This window comes from Heterocephalus glaber, unplaced genomic scaffold (genome assembly GCF_053883595.1).
Source record: "Heterocephalus glaber isolate CG9 unplaced genomic scaffold, H.glaber_assembly_v1.0 deba00001532, whole genome shotgun sequence".
Taxonomy (NCBI): Eukaryota; Metazoa; Chordata; class Mammalia; order Rodentia; family Bathyergidae; genus Heterocephalus; species Heterocephalus glaber.
The window spans coordinates 13462932-13480648 of record NW_028258330.1 but is presented as its reverse complement, the minus strand read 5'-3'; the positions used below and the strand labels follow the sequence as shown (position 1 = coordinate 13480648).

The 17717-nt window shown below is 33.9% G+C and overlaps 1 protein-coding gene across 2 annotated transcripts in view; it reads right to left on the bottom strand.

The window, feature by feature from the left end:
* Positions 1 to 17717, bottom strand: part of Pak5 (p21 (RAC1) activated kinase 5) — a 321615-nt gene that overhangs the window by 174284 nt on the left and 129614 nt on the right. For both annotated transcript variants that reach the window (XM_004840815.4, XM_021255058.2), the window contains one exon: positions 5193 to 5338. The gene's annotated coding sequence lies outside the window, so the exon portion shown is untranslated. The remainder of the gene's footprint in view (positions 1 to 5192; positions 5339 to 17717) is intronic.

The window sequence follows — 17717 nt, the reverse complement described above, 5'->3', positions numbered from 1 at the left end:
ATCTAGTCTCCAGTTGATGGGCAATTGGGCTGTTTCCAAGTTTTAGCTATTGCAAACTGTTGCTATGAACATGGGTGCACATATATCGCTGTGGTATGATTGTTTTAATTCTTTTTTTTTTAGTACCGGGGATCGAACTCAGGTTCTTGCGCTTGCGCAGCAGGCGACGAAACCACTGAGTTAAATCGCCGGCCTGATTGTTTTAATTCTTTGGGGGAAGATATCCAACAGGGGAATAGTTGAGTCAAATAGGATCTTTAGTCCTAGTTTTTTGAGGTATCACCATACTTATTTCCACAGTGGTTGCACCAGTCTACACTCCCACCAGCAGTGGAGCAGGGTTCCTTTTTCCCCATAGCCACCCCAGCATTTGTTATTGGTTGATTTCATGATAGCAGCCATTCTTTCTGGAGTAAGGTGGAATCTCAATGTTGTTTTCATTTGCATCTCTTGAATGACCAATGATGTTGAACATTTTTTCATATGTTTATTTGCTATTTCTACTTTTTTGTCTGAGAAATGTCTTTCATTTCAGATGCCCATTTTTGGATTGGGTCTTTAAATTTGGGAGGTCTGATTTTTTTGAGTTCTTTATAGATTCTAGACAGTAGACCTTTGTCTGAGGAAAAGCAGGTGAAGATTTTTTCTCACATTGTGGGTTGTCTCACTGTTGCTGGTTTCTCTTGCTGTGCAGAAGCCTTTTAATAAGAAGAGATCCCACTTGTTGATTGTTTGTGCTAGTTCATGGGCAACTGAGGTTTTGTTCATGAAATCTTTCCCTACGCCAATATATTCTAGAGTTCTACCTAACCTCTGTTCCAGCCAGTTCAGCGTTTCTGTTTTAATATTTAGATCTTTAATCCATTTCAATTTTAGTTGAGTGCTTGGTGAGAGATACAGGTCTAGTTTTAATCTTTGGCAAGTTGAAGCCCAATTTCTCCAGCACCCTTTATTAAAGAGGCTATCTTTCCCCCAGTAAGGGTGTTTGGCTCCTTTGTTGAAGATGAGGTGGCTGAGTGTGTCTGGTGTTGTTTCCGCATCTTCTAATCTGTTCCACTGGTCCTCAGGTCTGTTGCTTTGCCAGTACCATGCTGTTTTATCACAGTAGCTTTGTAGTACAGTTTCAAGTTGAGGATTGTGATACCCCCAGACATGTCTCTGTTGCCTAGAATTGATTTTGCTATTCTAGGCCTCTTATTGTTCCACATGAATTTTTGGATGTTTTCTCTAATTCTGTGAAGTATATTGTTGCAATTTCAATCAGCATTGCATTAAATCTATATAGCAGTTTTGGGAGTATGGACATTTTCACTATTTTGGTTCTTTCTACCCAGGAGCAAGGGATGTCTTTTCATTTTCTGATATCCTCTTTGATCTCTTTTTTCAGAGTGCTATAGCTTTCAGAGTAGAGATGTTTGATTTCTTTCGTTAGGTTTATTTCTAGGTATTTCAGTTTTTTGGATACTATCGTGAAGTGAGTTGTTTCTCCAGTTCCTTTTTCAGTAGTCTGTTGTTCGTGTACAAGAAGGCTATTGATTTTTGAGTGTTGGCCTTATATCCAGCTACTCTACTAAATTTGGTTATTAAGTCTAAAAGACTTTTAGTGGAGTTCTTGGGGTCTTCTATATAGAGTACCATGTTGTCTGGAAGTAATGACAATTTGAGTTCTTCATTTCCTATCTTTATTCATTTTATTTCTTCTTCTTGTCTAATTGGTGTGGCTAATGTTTCCAAAACTATATTGAACAGGAGTGGTGATAGTGGACATCCTTGTCTTGTTCCTGATTTTAGCGTGAAGGATTTCAGTTTTTGACCATTTAGTATGATATTGGCTGTTGGTTTTTCATAGATGGCTTTTATCAGGTAGAGGTAGTGAACATCTATTCCAATTTTTTGTAGTGTGTTTATCTCGAATGCATGTTGAATTTTGTCAAATGCTTTTTCTGCATCTATTGAGATGGTCATATTGCTTTTGTCCTTGGCTCTATTAATATAGTGTATTACACTGATTGTTTTGCATATGTTGAATCATCCCTGCATCCCTGGGATGAGTCCCACTTGGTCAGGGTGTATGATCTTCTTGATGATCTTATGCATTCTATTTGCCAGTATCTTATTAAGGATTTTTGCATCTATGTTCATTAGTGAGATTGGCCTGTAGTTCCCTTTTTCAGTTGGAGCTTTCTCTGCTTTTGGGATCAAGGTGATGTTTGCTTCCAGGAATGAATTCAGGAGTATTGCTTCCCTTTCAATTTCATGGTAGAGTTTAAACAGTAGTAGCAATAGTTCTTTTCTAAATGTCTTATAGAATTCATCAGAGAAGCCATCAGGGCCAAGGCTTTTCTTAGTTGGTAAGTTTTTAATTATGTTTTCAATTTCATTGATTGATTTTGGGTTGTTTAGAATTTTTATGTCTTCTTGGTTCAATATTGGTAATTCCATTGGTAATTCCATATCTAGGTGTCAAGGGTTCTTTTCTGTCTTCCTTCTTTTTCCTGTCTCACATACTCACTTCCCTACAAAGGCATATGACATCACCTACAAAATAAACAGCAGTATCAAAATTTTTTTCTCAATAGCTGCTTTTGGGATAATCCAACTAAGATGTTATCACTCTTCCTAGCTTATTTTATCCTTATTGCTTCAGAATCTGATTACTTCCCTTAAGAACTTGGATATCCTTTTAATGGTCTTCAATTAATCAAAGAATTTATGCAATCCTGTAGATGACATGATCAATCTCAGAATATGGTATATCAGCTTTGGGCTTTCTCTGATGTTTTCATTATGACCCATTTCTCTGAGTGTATGAAGATAGAGTTAATTTGTAGTTGATATTGTGTATCTCTGTGCTTATTTTGCTGGAGACCTAGAACTTTGTTATTGATTCTTGGCCAAGACAAAGGTGAAATGTACTATCTCGTGATTTATAAGGTTCTGTTAAAAAAAACACTCCACCAGAGTTTGTCTACTCTGTTTATTGAAACCATATTGACTGATGTTCATAAAGCTTGCTTTTAACTACCTAAGTTGTGGGGAGAAATATCCCTCAGTAAGCTTTAGCCTTGGCTTCCCTGAGACCAAAGTATCAGACGTACATCTTGATACTTTATGATCTAAAGATGAAGTGCATCCCCAGTGATGGAGAAAAGACTCTGGCAGTCTTGTCTCAGACTTCTCTGATGTTTTCAGGTGCTTAGTTTCTCCCACTGTACTGAATCCTTCACAATCTTTACAGTTTGACATGTGTGTACCTTGTACACTTGGATGAATCTATCCAACATGATATAAGCACTGTACTAAGGCTGTTTTTTGATAATCAAAATTTTCAAGAGGGATTTTGGTTGAAGTGAAGAATTTCTACAAGTTTAGAATCTTTTCAGACTCTTATGGGAGTGGAAAAGCAATACTACATACTTTGTTGAAATCTTAAAATATTATTCAGCTCAGTTATCCTGAATAACTCTTCACAACACAGATTTCAAGGTGGTCCGTGCTCCAGCAATGGCTGATTGCTTCTTGCAAACTCAAACCTATCTGCCAAGGTCATTGTACCCATTCCTCACCTGTTCATCTCCCCTTTAGGCTTTACACAATGGTTATGAACTCTAAGACATGATACCTTCACCCCTGAGTATGATAGTTTCTTTGAAAAATTTTGTTTAAATTCATACATTCTATTTCTAAAATACCAATTTTAAGTTGTATTTTAATTTTTCCTTCCATGTTCTATCCAAAATTAGCCCAATAGGAAAGTTTTACTTAGAAGTCATTCTTGGCCAACCTAAGCCTCTAGTCCTTAAAAAATTCATATGCTTCTTATTTAGAAAGACACCTCTGACACATCCAGCTTCCTAGTGGTTTGGGGAAAAATAGTTCTAGAAGTCAGTAGCTATGCAGAAAACACGAAAGGAGTCACAAATACTTGTAGAGGACTCACATCTCCAAGTGTTACAAGATAATTCACCTAAAATATGAGATTTCAAGGAAGAATTCTATTTCTTTTCACAATTTGACATCAACATACTCTATGTTTCAGAAGCAGGCTACAAATAAATACACCATAAACAGTTTTTTCAAGCAGTGAAATAAAATTACTGTTGATGATTATAAATTAAAGCACAAGTGGATGCAGATCTGACCTATGGAAATTAGAATTATGTTTGGAGATTCATAAAGACTATGATTTTTATCCATGCTCTGAAGAAGATCCAAAATATCCCATTTCCAAAGCCACCTCCCTAAGCCAACTTACCAGCATTTCCTACTTGGATGAGAACATACTACACAATTTTCCATTATTCAAACCCACATGCCAACTAGTTGGCAAAAATAAGGCAGAATGGTTTTTTAAAAATATAGTACAGCTTGAATAGTCTTTATCCAAAATGGCTGGGACCAGAATTGTTTCTGATTTTGGTTTTCTTTGAAATTTTGAAATATTATCATAGACTTTACTTTCCAAGCATCACTAATCTGAACACCTAAAACTCAAAATACTCCCAAAGCTACAACATTTTTGAGCAAGTTGTTAGCTCTCAAGAAATTTGGGATTTTGGAGCATTTCAGACATGAGGTTTTTACATTAGAGATGCTTAATACCTATGAATTCTTCTATTTCTCTGCTAATGGTTTCTCAATGACTTCTACCTTCACTGGAATACAATCAAGACACATTTCCACTTTCAAAAGGCTTCTCCACTTCATCTCCTACATCAAGCTTCTTCAAATCCCCTCTTTAAGCAATATGGGTGTGCTTTCCAACCCTTGACCACATCCACCTAGATTCGGGCTAGTGGCAGGTATTGTCTTCACAGGTGATTTTTCCATCATTTAATTCTCAGCTCAAATATTCTGGCTTGTCTGTTCTGACACCCAAGTTAAAGTCGTCCCAAATCACCCTTTTTCTTATTAGCTGATTTACCAAGGTCATAAGCACCGTAATGACAGCCAGTTTCCTCTTCTTTTATTAATGTAGTTACCTCTTTCACTGGAAGGTCAAGTCCTCCAAGGCTATGCCTTTGCTTTTTGTTCACCATTGTATTCCTAGGGCCTAGAACAGTTCATAGGCATGCAGAAGTCAACCATTGAATATTTGTTTAAAAAAATACCTGTACTTTTGTGTTTTTTCAATAGTGAATAATTTAAAATAAAATTAAAAGTGCAAAATCAAATACAATTTGCTTTCCTACCTTTTTTACAATGGCTGTGGATAAATTAAAGACTCCAGAGGAGGGTTGCTATTTCTGTTCGTAATTTTTCATTGGAGTTCTTCAGTTTTCTTCATTTTTCCTCAGTGTTCATTTTGGCAAGAGGCAGAATTCACCACAGTGTATTTCTGTAACAATATGGTACCAACATGACTCAGAACTCCACCAACATTATGCTCTGTTTAAAAATCAATATATAACATCATTTACTTTGCACTTTCCTACATGCAGTATACCCTTTCTTTACCGTTTCTATCTTTTTCTCAGGAGTGCAGCTACAGATGTTTGTTATTACCTGGGAACTCCAGGGTGGTAGGTGATTCCCCACACACCTGGATTACATCTACACTACAGCACTTTCTTTACTCTGTGTAATCATTTTATTATGAATGTATCTATTGAATAAATGGTGAGTCCTCAGTTCCTGAATCTCTGAGGCCTAGCTCAATAACTGATAATTGTGTATTGCTAATATTTTTTTTCAAGATTTGTAGTACTCGTGCTATAAAGTCATTCCAAATACTGAACCATTGTTCCCAGAAGAAATGCAAGGTTAGGTTTCTTCAAATTTCTGTCTCTAACATTTTTATCAACCAGTCAATATAGAAGCTTGTTTTATTTGTTTATCTCTTGAGAGACAGCTTACTATATATTGTTACTTACTTAATATATATTGTTGATTCATTAACATTGAATTCACAGGAAACAGCACTGTAACTCACAGTTGAGCAAAGCTTATCAAACCTATGTCTTTCCTCCATAAGGTCCATCACAGCCTTTTTGTGCACAAGAGCACAGGACAGTATTTCAATACTAGAAACACTGAAATTACCGACATAACGCACACAAATTTTTTAAAAGCATGAAAAGGCAAATGTGCGAACAGGAAACCCACAAATAATGAGGATCAATCATGTATATATTGGGTGAATCAGAGTTAAATGTAGATCTTAACCTTGCTTATGTTCATCACAATATTTCTCTTTAGATGAGCAATAATAAATACTATATATGAGGTAGGAAGGGACTAACTACAGACTTCATATTCTTCATGAAAGAACTAAGAACAATAATAAGTTATTCTTTCTAATCTTTTAACCAAGACAAGTTCCAGATCCCAGGTCTTCTGCCTGGTACTAATCATTGTTCAATTCTCAGACAGTCCAAAGATTTCCCCAACATAATTATAGGTTCATATTCTATCTTGTCCATTACAGATCAATCTAAACTATTCCCAGAAGACTGATTCATTTTTCTCCTTAATAATAAGAAATATTTGTTTTTGTTCCATTATATACATCTATGAACTGTAGGTAATCAAGGTACACACTTAGAAGGCTTATATATTTCTATAAAAATGCCAGTACCTTGTGACATAAATAAAGAAAAGAAAAGATCTATTTCATCTGAAAAATGTTTATGACTCCCTTGGGAATGTAAATTTATATCTTAGATCTGTTGCAAGGATTTTCCAATTAAGTTTACTTCTCAATTTTTAAATATTTTAAAATTTATATTTATATTAATACATATTTGAGGTAGATAACAATTACATTCATCATGGGAAATTGATATATATACATAACACATCTTAACTCTTTTTATGCTGCCTTCCCCCTTTGCAAATTCATCTCTGACTTATTTGTAGTTCATGGAATGTAATTTTCTGCTAAAACTTTCTTCTCAAATGAATGTCCTATGTGTTAAAACACCATTTCTAAGAACAGTAGAACTTGCTAAAAAGTAATACTTTGCATAGATAATGAAAAATTCTAGAAAGGCTCCAAGGATTCAGTGAAGCCTTGGGTCTCATACCCATCACAAAACGTTAGAAAGAAGGAAGGAAGGAAGGCAGAAAGGAAGGGAGGGAGGGAGGAAAATAGCACAAGAATGGTTCTAAAAACTTAAGTGTGTTTAATTTAATGCGAAATTGAATAAAGCACAAATAGACATGATTTCTATTCAGAGTTTTAAGACAGTCTCGATATATTTCCGAGTATCAGAAGGCAAGTCACTTTGTCATGGAATACAGTTATAGGATTGATATAATTATATCTACTGCATAACAATTATATAATTTAATATATTTTGCAAGAGTAATATTTTCATCCAAGAAAATAAAACTAATTAAATTATCTTATTTATACTTTATTAATATATTTATATTATATTAATTTTATATTATAATATATTTTTAGTTTTTCCTAAGAATTAGTATTAAAATTTTCTATTAATACTGAAAATAATCAAACTAATCAAAGAATTATCAGACATAATAAACTTTATTTAACACATAATCAGATCACCACTTAAAACTCTCCTGTTAAATATCTTTCTCTTTGAACATGCATTAAGAAACCTTTAACTATGTATCTCTGAAAAATCTATATTACCATTACTGACTTTTAAAATTTGAATGTTTAGTATGCTATGTTCAGATAGGAGCTATGTTATTCAGAACCTATTGCTTATGTACATCTTAATATGAGGTACTGATGGCAATTAAATTTAATATTTGCATTTATAGTCAAGAGTCAGGGCTTGGCTCTATTATCAACAGATTGGTTCACCTCATAGTAGCTGCACTATTCCTTAAGATTATTGACTCATCTGAAAAACAGAGACAGATGCCATTTTCCAGAACATGAGATGGTCTTTGGGATAAAATGAAAATGGCCTATGTAAAGTAACTGGCCAATAGTAAATAGTAAAAAATGTCAGTTCATGTTTTTATTAAGTACAACCAAATCACACAGCCTTTTAATTCTGAATTTAGTTCTTAAAAACAAAAATCAATGGCCAGCCACTTGAGAATAATTTAGAAAAAGAGAATCTTATCTCACCCACATTTTGACTGAGAAAGAAAAGCATCTGTATGGTTAATGTGTGTATTATAAAAATAGAAACACATTCATCATAGAGACATAACTGTTTTTAGTTATGAGTTAAGCTATTGCTTACCATTCTTTTTCATAGATTCTCAGGTTACTTGGCCTCTCAGTATTGGGTGTGTAGACCAGTAAGTGGCATAGAGATCATCATTTTTGGTACATGTTCAAAAATATTAAAACTCATTACAAATGGCACCTGACTCAGATATGGATTATTATTGGGCTCATTGGTAAGTTACTATAGCTTTTTAAATTCTACTTTGCATAAAACAGAACAAAAATTTACCAACAGCTGTGCTACACAAAGAGTTATGATTCCTTTTTCCTCCCTGAATTCAAGGATGAATGACAGCATTCACATAGACACATTTGAAGGTGGTTCAGAGGCATAGTGACTTGGGTCCCACCAAATTGGAAATCTGGTAATGTCTACTACATTATTCACTTTTCCATCCACTTCCTTTTTTACCCAGAGAAGCTAATTAGCAAAATGTGGGATTTGGTATGTGGTCTGTGCTGTTATGTCAGGAAAACAGGACTTCAATTTTTCTTAAAGAGCATAAGCTTAAGACATTGTCATGAATAGTACTAACTTCTGACCAAATGAACTCCAGTGGGTTATGACACTGTTAAAGATGAAAGTCTTCTAAAAATTGGAGGCATTAGTGGAAGAGGAGAAAAAGAATCAATTGTATAGAGAAAATTTAACACTCAATTTATTTTTTAACCTATTGTTTCTCCAACAGAAATTAATATGGATTATTCTTCTTGAAGATATATCTTCACCATGTTCCATTTGCAATAGTATTTTCTTTGAGTGTACCATATAACGTGGATAATTTTACTTTCTGGTAGATGCTACACTCCTCACCTAATAAGTAAGCTCAAGATATACAAAAGGTTTCATTATTAGATTTTAAAGTGTAAAAGCCAGGCAGAAAACAAGCTAGCAAAGACAGTTTAATACAAACCTCCTCTGAGAATTTGAAAACATCACATTTATTTCCTGCTACTCATCTGCCCCACCCCGTGATCTCTGTCTCTATACATAATAAAATATTCATGACCAGAGCTCAGCATTCTTTCCTCTTTCCACTGTTAGAATAAGGTGTATTCTGTTTCCACAGGAGAAAGCAACATGATGGAAAGACTAAAGTTTTGAATAAATAACTTTGTTGGAGCTGAAAACCAGTTTTAGTATATGTGCTGCTGAAGCAAGCACTGGAGCTGAAAACGCAATTCACTCAAAAATGGATTTTCTCTCATCCAAAGCAAGATAACTGTGACATATGGGATTGTATTTTTGCAGTAATTATTCGTGCATTTGTCAACTGCAGTGAATTCTCTCTAGGAAAACTTCTCAGAGCCCACAAAACTATGTGCTGTTTTGAATTTCCTTAACTACACATTGAGCAGTATTTTGTTTTTCTTTTCAGCTAACAATGAAACTAAAACATTCTCACCTACTTCTAGAGGCAAATATCTTGTTTGAATGTCTAGCCTCTACTTATGAGAATTTCCCCTGAGACAATATAAGGATTGAGTTTTTCAGGACTGTGAATACTCTGATGTAAATGCTCTTTTAATCTAGTAGAGCAGCTAATAATGTGTTAGCTTTCATTTTCATAGTAACTATTCTTTATACTGAAAAACACCAAACAATAAAGTTTGGACATACTACTTTTCTTGTCCAGCAGAAAAGCACTTAAATTTTATTTGTAAAATCCCCAGGTTCTAGTTCCATTGATATGTATCTGTGTTTTTAAACTTAATTAATTAAAGTATTCTATATCTGGGCTTTTTAAATCTTAAATTCTAGGTAATGGCAGCACACAGAATTTTGAGAAGATTAAATGAGACATACATGTGTAATCTAAAGTATTATGCAACATTTAGTTTAGAAAAGTTAATTCATTAATGTCTGAGTTATATAGCAATCAAACTACATTTAATCTGATACAGAAAATAGTAAAAGATAACAGATCAAAGCCTCACGGGTCATGTTTCTGAGTATGAAGATTCTGTAACCTCCGTTTTCATGGATGATCTTGCTAAGCTTGCCCTGGCTGATACTGCTAAGCTATATCCTACGACACAGGACAAAAATGGGAGAACAGTGTAAGAGAGGTAGACGGGGGGGGGGGGGGCAAGAAGAGGAGGAAGAGGAGGAGGGAGGGAATGAGGGAGGGAAAGAGAGAGATGTAATCCATATTTATAAACACTTCCAATCTCTGAAGTAGGGATTTTTAAGTGGAAGTTTTAATTGCAGATCACTGGGCTCATTTAGTTACAATTCAAGGCTTTCAAAAATTCGAATGGGAGAAAAAAATCACATTAATTCAATTATTCTTTAGTAGGAAATAAACACAAGAGATATTAGATGGACTTGTGACCAAGAAAACACAAATATATTTATATCAAATTATAGTTCCTATAGACATCTTTAAATGTCATTTACACTTTGAATGGATAGCAGCTACTTGTCACTAAATCTCATTATATTGCAAAACCAAGAAATGCCTGTTATAGTAGTACAAAATCATTTTATTTAATGTTTTGATAACTCTATTGTGAATAAAAGTAATAGACTATTTCATGTTTTATAATGTGATTGATAAAGAAATTACTCATATAACCACAGGGAAATATTTAAATTCTGATTTGACACAAAAAACTGATAAGTATAAAGATAATATAAAACTCATTGTAGTAATAAAAAGGAAGACATTGGTGAGCAACTTGTGATGTGGTTCATCAATTTAAAGATTATTAAAAATTAGTTATTGTGGGAGAAAACTTTAAATGCACTGACATTTTATATTCAAGAAATATAAATTTCCACAATTTGATAATTTAAAAAAATGTTGGTGTCATTACTGATAGGTGATGAGAACTAAAGCATACTTTTCCAAATGTCAGTAGTAAACAAAAGAACAACTTTTGAGCCATCATCTTAGAGGAAAGGCTAGATTATATCTCTATCATTTTATTTAATTTTTTTATTAGTACATGTTTGCAGTACATAATGGTCACATTTATCATGGGGGATATGTACATGCACATAACATACCTTAATTACTTTTTTTTATCACCTTCCCTTCCTCTCCCTATAGAAAGATGTTTCAAATAATTTTTACATTTAAAGGTAAAGAGATAAAGTATTTAGACCCAAAATATATAGGGGTTTAAGGCATTATAGAGATGGTCATTTTTATTATTTCATACTCACATGATCAGCTCTTAGTCTTCCAATTTGTTATTTTCTTATTTTAAGTGTTTATATTTCTACCTAAGTTTCTATCTCTAGACTCACCCTCTAAACGCATGTTTTTTGTAGGCTTATGATCTGTTTCCTGATCAATTAGCTACTTTTTTCCAACATAATTGTTTAGAAATTGAAATTTAAAAAGCCAACTGAAATACATATACACACACAACCATAGTTCAATTGACTAAGAAATGTCATGGTCAAAAAGCAGTAATCACGAAAAGTATTTGTAATGGTTGCACAAATTATTTAACATCTGGGATTCATTTTCAACCAGGTGGTGTGATCAATAAACTGAAATCTTGATAAAAATAACCGATTCTAAGTAAACTGATGTTAACTAAATGAAAATCAAAATTGAACTCATAAATTTTTTTTTAGTTCTTTTATTGGTACATTTTAGGTATACAATTTGTTTACATTTATTATTGGGTGTTTGTACCTGTACATGATGTATCTTGGTTCTTATTTTTTTCCCCATTACCTGTGCACCCTTCACCCCCTCCACCCTTCCCTATTTACATGGATTTCATTTCCATACTTTTTCTTTTCTCATAGTTTTTCCTTTCCCTCTTTTCCTTTCCCCTTCTCCTCCCTTCACTCCTTTGTCTTTGGGCCTTTCTTCTTACTTCAAATTATCAATTATTCATTTCAATCATTTTAACTCTTGTTTACACTATCAGTTTCTCACACTAGAGAAATGATTTGGTATTTACACAGGTGTGTCCTATTGATTTCACTTAAGAGTATGGCCTCAATGTGCATCCATTTAGCTATAAATGACTCTAGTTTTTCATTCTTTATGGCTGACTAGTACTCCATTTTATAAAAAACACACATTTTCTTTATCCAGTTTCCAGTTGATGGGCACTTGGGGTGTTTCCAAGCTTTAGCTATTACAAACTCTGTCGCTATGAACATGGGTACACATATATCGCTGTGGTATGATTCTTTTAATTCTTTTGGGAAGACACCCAGCAGGGGAATAGCTAGGTCAAATGGGACCTCCAGTCCTAGTTCTTTGAGGTATCTCCATACTGATTTTCACAGTGGTTGCACCAGTCTGCACTCCCACCAACAATGGAGAAGGGTTCCTTTCTCCCCACATCCCCACTAGCATTTGTTATAGGTAGATTTCTTGATAGCAGCCATTCTTTCTGGGTGAGATGAAATCTCAGGGTTGTTTTCATCTGCATCTCTCAAATGACCAGTGATGCTGAACATTTTTTCATATATTTGTTTGCTGTTTTTACTTCTTTGTCTGAGAAATGTCTGTTCATTTCAGATACCCATTTTTGAATTGGGTCTTTGAATTTGGGGGGTCTGATTTTTTTCAATTCTTTATATATTCTAGATAATAGTCCTTTGTCTGAGGTACAGCTGCTAAAAATTTTTTCCCACATTGTAGGTTGTCTGTTAGCTCTGTTGGTGGTTTCTTTTGCAGTGCAGAAGCTTTTTAATAAGATGAGATCCGAGTTGCTGATTCTTTCTGCTAGTTCCCGGGCTGCTGAGGTTTTGTTCATGAAGTCTTTTCCTATGCCAATGTCTTCAAGAGTTCTACCTAACTTATATTCCAGCAAGTTCAGAGTTTCTGTCTTAATATTTAGATCTTTAATCCACTTTGATCTTAGTTTAGTGCATGGTGATAGGTATGGGGCTAGTTTTAATCTCTGGCAGGGGTTGAAATCCAGTTTTTCCAACACCTTTTATTAAATAGGCTATCTTTCCTCCAATGAGGGTGGTTGGCTCCTTTGTCAAATATGAGTTGGCTGAGCATGTCTGGAGTTGTTTCTGGATCTTCTAATCTATTCCACTGATCCTCAGGTCTGTTCCTTTGCCAGTACCATGCTGATTTTATCACAGTAGATTTGTAGCATAGCTTCAAATTGGGGATTGTGATACCCCCAGCTATGTCTCTGTTGCTTAGAATTGTTTTAACTATTCTAGGTCTCTTATGGTTCCAAATGAATTTTTGGATTGTTTTCTCTAGAAAAGCCCAGGTCTGGATGGCTTCACTGCTGAATTTTACAAGACATTTAAAGAAGAACTAATGCCATTACTCTTAAACTCATCAAGGAAATTGAAAGGGAAACAATACTTCCAAATTCATTCCTGGAAGCAAGTGTTACTTTGATTCTAAAACCAGGGAAAGACCCAACACAAAAAGAGACCTACAGGCCAATTTCCCTAATGAACATAGATGCAAAAATCCTCAACAAGATACTGGCAAAGAGAATACAGAGGATCATCAAGAAGATCATACACCCTGACCAAGTGGGATTTATCCCAGGGATGCAAGGATGGTTCAACATTCATAAATCAATAAATGTAATACACCATATTAACAGAATCAAGGACAAAAACTATATCATCATCTCAATAGATGCAGAAAAAGCATTTGACAAAATCCAACATCCATCCATGATAAAAACCGTACAGAAAATTGGAATAGAAGGTCTTTACCTTAACCTGATTAAGGCTATCTATGAAAAACCAACAGCCAATATCATACTAAATGGTCAAAAACTGAAAACTTTCACGCTAAAATCAGGAACAAGACAAGGATGCCCATGATCACCATTCCTGATGAATATAGTTCTGGAAACATTAGCCACAGCAATTAGAAAAGAGAAAGAAATAAAAGGAATAAAGATAGGAAAAGAAGTTAAACTGTCATTATTTGCTGACGATATGATACTTTACATAGAAGACCCAAAAAACTTCACCAGAAGACTTCTAGACTTAATTGACAGGTTCAATAGAGTAGCTGGATACAAGGTCAACACTCAAAGAAAAAAATAGTCTTCTTGTACACAAATAACAGACTCACTGAGAGAGAAATTAGGGAAACAATTCCTTTTACAATAGCATCCAAAAAAATGAAATATTTAGGAATCAATCTAACAAAGAAAGCAAAAGACCTGTACACTGAAAACTACAGCACTGTGAAAAAAAGATCTAAGAAGATACAAGAAAATGGAAAGACATCCCTTGCTCCTGGGTAGGAAGAACCAATATAGTGAAAATGGCCATACTTCCAAAACTACTATATAGATTCAATGCAATGCCAATTGAAGTTGTAACTATGAATTCATAAATTTTTAAGCAAAAATACATATTTGTACTGTATTGAACATTGATTCTATGGTTTAAAGAAATAAAAATAAATAACCATTTTAATCAAGTACTTAAAATGTTAGTGCCTAAACTCGATGATCAGCTATATAGACTAGAAACTAAAGTCATACGCCCTAGGATATGTTTGATTCAATAGAAGAGTAAAAGTATCCATTATGAGTATGTAATGAGTGAGCCAAAGATGTCTTTCATTAAAATCTTTTCTTATTAAATTTAGAGTAATTAGTAATTTAAGTTGTATGGTCTCTGTTTTCTTTCTAGAAATTCTACCAATCCTATAAGCGAAACACAGATAATATTAAACAAATATTATATAAATTTATATAAATATAAAAATATAATATATTTCTATATTGTGATTATTTTTATATATCTATATATTATACTTATATTTACATATAAATATATATATATATGTTTAACTAACGGATTTGGTCTGAGTCATCCTCTAACTTGTTTTCTGACAAGAAAATGCATTATTTTTAAGAGATTAAAAATGTAATTTAGTTAGTTTTTTTTTTTTTTTAGCAGTGACAAACTTGTGGAAAATCAAGTATTATGAAAGGTGCACTCTATGGTACAGGTTGCAAACTGAAGACATTATTCACTAGGCAAAGTCTCACTGTCTACCAAAATGATGAGTGGAGCAGAGGGTTTGAGATGTTAGGTCTTAAGGACTGATGATGTTAATCCTGACCCTGTGGGTAAAGCAGTATCTGCCAGGTAGTAAGAAGTTATTGTCTTTCACCTTTTAATTAATAAATAATTTGGGGTGATATTTTGAGGTTATGAAAAGTGCACTTTTGGTCACTAATTTTAATGTGTGTTAGTGGATTGTGTCTGCAAAAATTAGTTATATTTAGCTAATTTTAATTTTCTGTTTCCTCATTTCTTCTACATTTATTAATTGGTGTTATTCCAGAAGGAAGAGAGCTGCTCTTTCTTCATTTATGTATTCATTCATTTATATCAGCATGTAGTTGAAGATATTTATTTTATTCTGCATTTCATAATTTAAAACTCATTATATAGATGGTTGCTCAAATATTCCCAATTTTGACCATTTAGAGCTCTCCAGGTTGATCTAGATATCCTTTAGACATGATCACTAATTTATCTCTCAGTGAGACTGTTATTTGTGTACAAGAAGGCTATTTATTTTTGAGTGTTTGCCTTGGATCCAGCTACTTTACTGAATCTGTCAATTAAGTCTAGAAGTCTTTTGGCAGACTTTTTTGGGTCTTCAATGTAGAGTATCATATCATTAGTTTAACTTCTTCCTTTCCTCTCTTTATTCCTTTTATTTCTTCCTCTTGTCTAATTGTTGTGGCTAGTATTTCCAAAACTATATTCATCAGGAGTGGTGATCATGGACATCCTTGTCTTGTTCCTGATTTTAGTGTGAAGGTTTTCAGTTTTTGACCATTTAGTATGATGTTGGCTGTTGGTTTTTCATAGATAGCCTTTATCAAGTTGAGATAAAGACACTCTTCCAATTTTCTGCCGGGTTTTTATCATAAATGGGTATTGAATTTTATCGATGTTTTTTCTGCATCTATTGAGATGATCGTATGGATTTTGTCCTTGACTCTGTTAATATAGTGTATTACATTTATTGATTTACGGATGTTGAACCATTCTTGCATCCCTGGGATAAATTCGACTTGGTCAGGGTGTATGATCTTCTTGATGACCCTCCGTATTCTGTTTGCCAGAATCTTGTTTTTGCATCTATGTTCATTAGGGAAATTGGCCTGTAGGTCTCTTTTGGGCTGGGTATTTCCCTGGTTTTAGAATCAAAGTAACATTTGCTTCCAGGAATGAATTTGGAATTATTGCTTCCCTTTCAATTTCCTTGTTGAGTTTTAAGAGTAATAGTGATAGTTGTTCTCTAAATGTCTTGTAGAATTCAGCAGTGAAGCCATCAGGACCTGGGCATTTCTTTGCTGGTAAATATTTTTTTCAATTTCACTCATTGCAATTGGGGTGTTTAGAATTTTTATATCTTCTTTGTTCAACTTTGGTAATTCATATGTATCTAGAAATCTGTCCATTTCTTCTGTGTTTTCCATTATTTTAGAGTACAGATTCTCGAAGTAGGTATTGATGGTCCTCTGGATTTCTTCTGGGTCTGTTGTGACTTCACATTTTTCATTTATAATTGCATGGATTTGAACATTTTCTTTCCATTTTTTGATAAGATTGGCTAAGGCTTCATTGATTTTATTTATTCTTTCATAAAACCAACTCTTCGATTCATTGATTTTTTTGTATCGTTCTCTTAGTCTCCATTGCAGTGATTTCTGCTCTGATCTTTATAATTCCCTCCCTAGTACAAGCTTTGGGTTTGTCTTGCTCTTCTTTTTCTAGGAGCCTAAGATTCAGCATTAGGCTGTTTATTTGAGCTTGATCTGTTTCCCTAGTGTGGGCATTTACTGCTATGAATTTCCCTTGTAGAACTGCTTTCATTGTGTCCCATTGATTCCTGTATATTGTACTGGCATTATCATTTAATTGCAAACACTGTCTAATTTCTTCTTTCATTTCCTCTGTAACCCATTGGTTGTTCAAGAGAGTGTTATTCAATTTCCATCTTTTTGTGAATTTCTTGCAGTTTCTGATCATATTGATCTGCAGTTTAATTGCACTATGGTCTGATAATATACACAAGATAACTTCCTTTCCATTTACTTAAACATGTTCTATGAACTAGAATGTGGTCTAATTTAGAGAATGGCCTGTGTGCAGCTGAAAAGAATGTATATTCTGATTTTGTGGGGTGGAACACTCTGTAGACATCTATTAAGTCCCTTTGTTCAAAAGCTTGGTTCAGTTCTAGTATTTCGTTGTTGATTTTTTGTCTAGATGGTCTATTTGTGACCGTGGGGTACTGAGGTCCCCCATTTCAATTGTATTAGTGGTTATTTGGTTTTTCATGTCCCTTAATATTTGCTTTGTATAGTTGGGAGCATTAGCATTTGGTGAATATATATTTATGATTGTCATCTCTCCCTCTTGGATTGTTCCCATTACAACATGTAGTGATCCTCTTTGTCTCTCTTAATTAGTTTTGGTTTGAAATGTACTTTGTCTGTAAATAAGATAACTACCCCTGCTTTTTTCTGGGTTGCTGTTGCATGGAAAACTGTATTCCATCCTTTTACTTTCAGTCTATGAGTTTCTTTTTGAACTAGGTGCATTTCTTGTATA